This window comes from Papaver somniferum, unplaced genomic scaffold (assembly GCF_003573695.1).
Source record: "Papaver somniferum cultivar HN1 unplaced genomic scaffold, ASM357369v1 unplaced-scaffold_30, whole genome shotgun sequence".
In the NCBI taxonomy this organism is placed as follows: domain Eukaryota; kingdom Viridiplantae; phylum Streptophyta; class Magnoliopsida; order Ranunculales; family Papaveraceae; genus Papaver; species Papaver somniferum.
In genome coordinates, this window is record NW_020641040.1 from 615,278 (window position 1) to 622,341 (window position 7,064).

The 7,064-nt window shown below is 38.0% G+C and overlaps 1 long non-coding RNA gene across 1 annotated transcript; it reads right to left on the reverse strand.

Annotated features, from left to right (window-relative positions):
• Positions 1-587: 587 nt before the first annotated feature.
• LOC113341649 lies at positions 588-6,754 on the reverse strand. The gene is made up of 2 exons (XR_003356077.1): positions 6,284-6,754; positions 588-5,974 (listed from the first exon to the last, which is right to left on the reverse strand). It is a non-coding gene; the product is annotated as an uncharacterized LOC113341649 (long non-coding RNA).
• Between the last annotated feature and the right edge of the window lie 310 nt (positions 6,755-7,064).

The window sequence follows — 7,064 nt, forward strand, 5'->3', positions numbered from 1 at the left end:
TTGTGCTCTAGCTCTGTCTGGCTTGGTTGGCATCAGTTCCTGACGACTTGTCGTAGTTGTACCTCTTGGGACCATCATGGGTATCTGCTGCTCATAGAGGAGAGTCGTAATTGTTATATTACAAGAATATAAACTTAATATTTTTCTTCGCAAGAATGATGTTAATGAATTAAGTATTGTACTTGTAAGGATATAAGAAACAATTTAAAGTCTTGCATTCGCAAGGATAAAATAAGATATTGACTATCATTTAAGCATGTTTATGAATAATTTTCTATTAAGAAATTCAGGCATATGCAAGTTATTTATGCTGCACATTAAGTTATTAAGCATTATGCGAGAAGAATTAGTGGAATGCACAGTAAACAGTTCCTTAATGTAAGTGATACTTAGCTGTTTTGACAATTAGCTGATTGCTTTTGCATCTGTAGCTTGATCCTTGCTCCGAGCGATGAGGATTTTTCCTTATGGGTATGACAGTTCAACATATATGCTCCTTTTAGCGTTTGTGAAGATGAGTTTTTGAACAAATCCAAAATAGATTTGATGAAATGAAATAAATTGAGATAAGTTGAGGATAGATAAGCTTTGAATCCTGTATCTTTTTACCAGTGTAAAAAGTGTTATGTATGTAGTTCAGGTATTAAGTTGTACATTGTGCCTTCGGATGGTAGTCCGAGGTCTTTCTTTTTGTGCTCCGAGATATATCGGAGGCTTGTTTCTGTGGGGACTCAAAATGTCTTCGGATGGTGATCTGAAGCCTTGCCCCGAGGACTTACTGTTTGCCTCAATCTGTGATCTGAGGATCTAAACCTTTCTTGAAGGTACTGAGGGTATAATACACTGCCCCCTTTAGTTTTTGGAAGCTTAAGAGATGATAGATTTTGAAAGCCAAAGTCAAGGTTTGCCCCTAACTCCATTTTCTGACAATATTATTTATGTTGCTACATCCTGTAGCTTGTACCTGCATAAATCAAATTAAGATAGATTAGCAATAAAGCAAATTCAAAATCATAATGAAATGATTGTAATTGAACCTCGATACAGTTTTAATGTTGCACTTGTGTGCGATTTTATATAAGGGTCAGACCATAGTGGTATCTCTTTCGTCTTTGGACAAGTTATTGGCTATAAGTCCGAGAAGTGATCAGCTTCCCATTTGGCCAGATAACCTCTTACAATACAAGTCGAGAGGATTTAAAAGATCCTTCTGATTCCGAATATGTGTCCTTATTGAACATTTATTCGTAAATTATATATATCGTGGTTCTCTTTAGGAAGGCACCTGCCCCGTAGTCGGATCGTGGCACTAACTAGAGTGAGGGAGATGCCTCTGATAGTCGATTCGCATTTCAGCCTAAAGTGAGTCAACTACAGGTACCTCCTGAAATGCATGACATCATATGACTCGCGGTCGAGATGGCATTTCCCTAGGTCAATGTTTCCGTCTCAGTTAGCTTAGGGAGTCCACGCATCATCCGGTCGAACGGAATTGCCTTAGGTCATTTTCCGTATCAGGCAGCTTGAGCATTGCTCGCATCATCCTGTTTGAGGATGGAATGGTGTGGCTAGCACCTTACCATTCGTGATGGTCTTGAGGAGATGTTTCCTCGCATAGGGGTCGTTCCTCTGTCTTGATGGTCTCGAGGAGATTTTTCCTCGCATAGGACTAGTATCCTAATTACCATTCGTGATGGTCTTGAGGAGATGTTTCCTCGCATAGGGAATGTACCCCAATTACCATCTGTGATGGCTTTGAGAAGAGATTTTATTATATGGGGCTTATAGCCCGACTAACATTCATAATGGAACAAATATACTAGGTAAACCTGTAAACATATATAATTCATGCATTCAACAGATCAAAATAATTAATAAAACAATCACATGAAAATAAATCATATGGCATCGAGAAGGGGTTTTCTCATATGGGGCTCATAGACCAATTACCATCGTGGTGGTCTTGAGAAGATATTTTCTCGCACGAGGGTTTGGTTTACCCAATACCATTCTTAATGGTCCCGAGAATATGTTTTCTCATATGGGGATCATGCCCCTATTACCATCTGTGATGGACAAATTTAATATTAATAAGACTAAATTACCCTGCAAAAAATACATATTTGACAAGAGGGAGATATTTATATCACATTCATTCAATGTCCCTGCAAGAAAACACATACATATAGAACAAGAGGAGGATGTATGTATGATACACCAAGTAACCCTGCAGGAAAACACATATATATATATAACAAGCAGATGTACCATACATACATCAAATGTACCTGCAAGAAAACGCAAACACAACAATAGCTTTATTGCGGATTACGACTAATCCGACTCTAACCTTAATGCATGATAAGCATGCCTTTATACAGATTTCAACTAATCTGACTCTAACTTTATCTAGCATAATGCTAGTTCCTAATGCATAATAGGCATGCCTTTATGCGGATTATGTCTAATTCGACTTTACTTTATGCGGATAATTAATCCGACTTAACTGAATTCTCCAACCATGTGTAGATTAATCTGACTCTAACTTTATCTAGCATAATGCTAGTTCCTAATGCATGATAGACATGCCTTTATGCGGATTATGCCTAATCCGACTTTAGTTTATGCGGATAATTAATCCGACTTAACTGAATTCTCCAACCATGTGAAAATTTACTGCAAAACATGAAATGTTAATGCATCATAATGTTAAGGCATTTAAATTTATTAAGCATTCAATAAGTTTTAAAGCGTTAAGCCTATTTAAGCATTTTCTACTCATTTTTATGCGATATGGTTTCGCATTGTCACTTATTGTGATACTCGTTGTGGAGCAGGTGCGCTAGATTGTGGCACTCGGTTCTGGATGTACCAGTGCGATACATATATCGGCTTAAAGATTATGGAAGTACCAGTGCGATACATATATGGGCTTAAGTCTTTGAGACTAGCTATTCTTAGCTTGCTTTTAAGCAAAATTGTACCTTGGTTAGGCATATTGATACTCATTATCGAATGTAAATAGATGAGTTAGAAACTTCCCGATCACCCTTAGGTTGGCAGGAATGGAAGGAGATTGTATCGTCCTTGAGCTTTGTAGCCTTTATAATGAGGTTATGTTTTGCCTCTCAAATTCCCTGTAAAATCCAATTACTGGTAAATAACAGTAAAGAAAGCATATTTATAAATGATTATGCTTCTAATAAGTGATTAGGTATGTTTAAATTCATTTGTATAAAATGATAAATTTAGAGATGAATAGATAAGAACATCCCCTACTTTGGACATTATGTGCAAGCTAAATCGTGAGCTTGGCGAGCTCGGATGCACTGTCGTGACCGTACTAAGATGAATGCATTGAGCATGTAAAGCATTTAAACATATTATATCATGATAATTTATTATGAATGGCATTTTAGATGACATGAGTGTGGTTCTTATTTTCGAACATCACTGAATACAGCAAGATCATTCTTTTAACTACTACATAATCATGCGAGTAAATGAAATTCAATGTTTGTTATAAACATTCTTATGAAATTGGCTACTTAGAGCTTATATGTACATATTGAAAATGAAATAAAATGCATCAGTGTCATACTACTCTTCATTAATTAAGGAGTTGGTGTTGCTCATTCAAAGGTAAGCAATTATAGTATGTTATAATGATACTAAAGTTTACTTCTAAGGCATTCAATTCGCCTGAGCGATTTCTATCTAATCCCTGCTATAAGGCCTGTCGCTTAGAGTAAGATGTCATGCGATTCTAGATCATTATTTACTATAAAAGTATATATATATAGTTAGGTCTTTGAGACTAGAGATACTTAGCCTTCTTTGGAACTAGATAGCGTGTTACTGAATCATGTCAGTTGCTTCTTTGTATTGGCGACTTTATTCCAACCCCTGTGTATTTCAATTAAAGGCTAATAACCATTCGAAAAAGTTAAAGACAAATTGTCCTGTCATAATTAAAGATGTTAACAGTAATTGTAAACTGCAACTAAACATATTGTTTTCGTAGTGTGTTGGACATGTTATTGAGACATAATGGATTGCATTCGGCTAATTCATAAGTCATGCAACATAATAGTTTTCAGAGATAGGAAGACAGAATTTCTCCTGTTTAGTTTGCTGCTCTCGAGGTGATTCTCCTATCTTGGCAGGCTTTATGAGCATGGATGTATCATCGTGGACGCTCCGAGATGAGTGCTTTTGATAGCATATGACTGTTGGTCTTGAAATGACCATCTAAGATAGACGCCGTAGCATAGTCTCTTTGTATAGCATATTAGCAAGTACTTGTGTTGGTCATGAAATGCATCAAATTTCTATTGATTTAAAGCATTAAGCACTTAGGAATTAATTATTTATCTAATTATCAATCAAAAGATTGTTTAGTATGGCATGTTATATATATATATATATATATATATATATATATGCAGGAATTCAAAATAAATCAAGAGATAAGGTAAGAAATGTATGTTATCCGAGTTGTTCCTCGGAGATGGACTTATGAGTCCGAGTAGATCGGGTGACCAGTCTGATACTACTGTCATGATATGAGTTGGATCCGAGCTCGGTTAAACATCTCTTTGTTCCGATATCGCTTCTGGCCCGATGACTTGGTGAGTCCGAGCTCTGGTTGGCTCGTATCGTGCTTATTGATTTCTCATCCGACATCGCTTCTGGTCCGATGTGGATTGAGCTTTGATTGTCCGATCCTAATTGCGAGGATCTGTCCGAGATGGTTGCTCCGAGATAAGCCTGGCGAGCATGGATGAACCATCTGAGATAGGCATTGGGCGTAATAGTTGAGTCCCTCTGTTGAACGTATTACCGTGCACCTGCTGTACATGAAATGTATTAAATTTCTCTATATTCAAAATATCAATCAGTTGTTGAATACGAAGCATTTAGCTATAACTAATCTAGCATGTCATGTATGCAATTTAGAAAAGTAAATCAGGAATGGATGTGTGATGGAATGTTATCCGAGTTTTTGGTCGGGTGACAAGTCTGAGTTGATGCTCCTTGTCCGATGGCTTGGTAAGTCCGAGTTCATGCTCTGGTTATCCGACTTCAATCGTGTTGATTATCTGTCCGATATCGCATCGCCTCTGGTACGATATGGTGCTCTGAGTTGAGCTGAACGAGATGGTTGCTCCGATTGGATCGGTGGTATCTCCACGAGTTGGCCTCGTGGTGGTCACGATGCTGCTGAATCAGTCCGATATAATTTCGTCCATCATCATTATTCTGCAACAGCAAGTCAATGAAGTTAGTAATCACGACATGGAATAGACTCGTTCAACAATCACGATAAGACGGTAAGAAAAGATATCCAAAAAATAAGCCCAAGTCAGGGTAAGATGTTGAGGCATCCGAGTTCATGCTCTAGTTGTTCTGTTGATTGTCTGTCCGAGTTTTGTGCTCGGAGATGAACTGTTGAGTCCGATTTCGCTGTCACGAGCTCGAGTTGAACATCATCGCGTTGATTGCTTTATCACGAGCAGATAGAGGTTGGGGCTCTGTATTTGAGCCGTACGAGATAGTTGGTCCGTCCGATTGGATCGGAGGTTCTTCACGAGTTGGTCTCGAGACGGTTGCGATGCTGGTGTAAATCTGTAATTGTGAACTGCTCCAATGTAATTCGTCCATCACCAGTTTTGCTGTAACAGAAACTCAATCAAGTGAGTAATCACAATACGATAAACTCGTTCGGTAACTGCTATGTAAGTTAGCACGAAGAGGTATTGAAGAGAAAAGCCCTAAATCAGGCTAGAGTGTTGATAGGTAGTAGTTGTTGTGCTGATGGTAGTCCTGATTGTGAATCAGTCCGATGTGAGTTCGGACGATAGGAACTGGTGACCGACTTCAATTGGCCAGCGCGATGCAGCTTTGAAGCTCTCTTCACAGAGTGGTTTTTTGTTGTTGCTATTCCGATACGACTTCGCCTATCACCATCGTTCTGTAACGGCAAGTCAATTAATTGAATAATCGTTCGGTAACTGCTATAGAAGACAACACGAAGAGAGTGAAGAAAAAAGCCCTGAATCAGGCGGTTTTTGAAAAAAAATCTTCAATGGGTTTGATGAGTAAGATCTACTGATTATAGATTTGAAATCGAAAATCAATTTTAATCAAGATTTTGAAACAAAACCAGACTTGTATTGAAGAACAAGCCCTGGTTTTTGTGAAGGGTTTTTCCCAAAACTTTTGTTTCAAACTTTGCAGATCTGAAATAAAAAGAGCAATATAAAAGAGATAGGAAGAAAACATTCGATTCCCAGTTGATTGTTGACGAGAAATCTGCTGATTTCATTGCTGTTGAAGTTTTTCTTCACTTCGTGCTCTCCGCTGTAGAGACTCTTTTCTCTCTTTCTTTTCCTTAAGATTTGTTCGGAGACGAGACACTTTGTTGTCCGAAGCTCTTGTTTCTTTGAAAAATATGCCCTTAAAGCACTTATTTCAACCGGATCTCTTACAGAACTTGCTGGTAGTGAAGTATTAATGTTCTTTCACGAATTTCTAGCGTCAAAATGTAGTTGCATATTTTCTGCTACTACATCCTAGATGATCTTAACCATCAAAACACATAAAAGAAAGATAAAGAACATGAAAGTAAAGGGAGACATATTTTTTTATGTGGTTCGGTCTCTTGAGACCTACATCCACAGGATTTCATTATGATATGAAGTGTTTACAAGATCTCCATTGGAGAGGCTCTCATGGAGCTCTAAGGAAGAAGAAGGAGGCCAGCCTTAGCTAGAGACCATCCAAAAGATCCCTCATAACCTATTTATCTTTCTTTTTTACAGGGTAGGTGGTTACATCAATTACAAATACGTCCTTAGGGATGACTAGATAGGATAAGACTAAGTGATTGGGTGTACATAGTGTATTTGGTTGTACTGTAGTAGGATACTTCGGCTCCTAATCTTGCGCCACTTAGCGCGAGCAGATCTTTTGCCCTCACAATAAGAGTAAATATCTTACCACCGAATTCCATAAGATCAAGGCCTCATCACCACAGGTAGGGGTGTGCTTCATAATTTTCT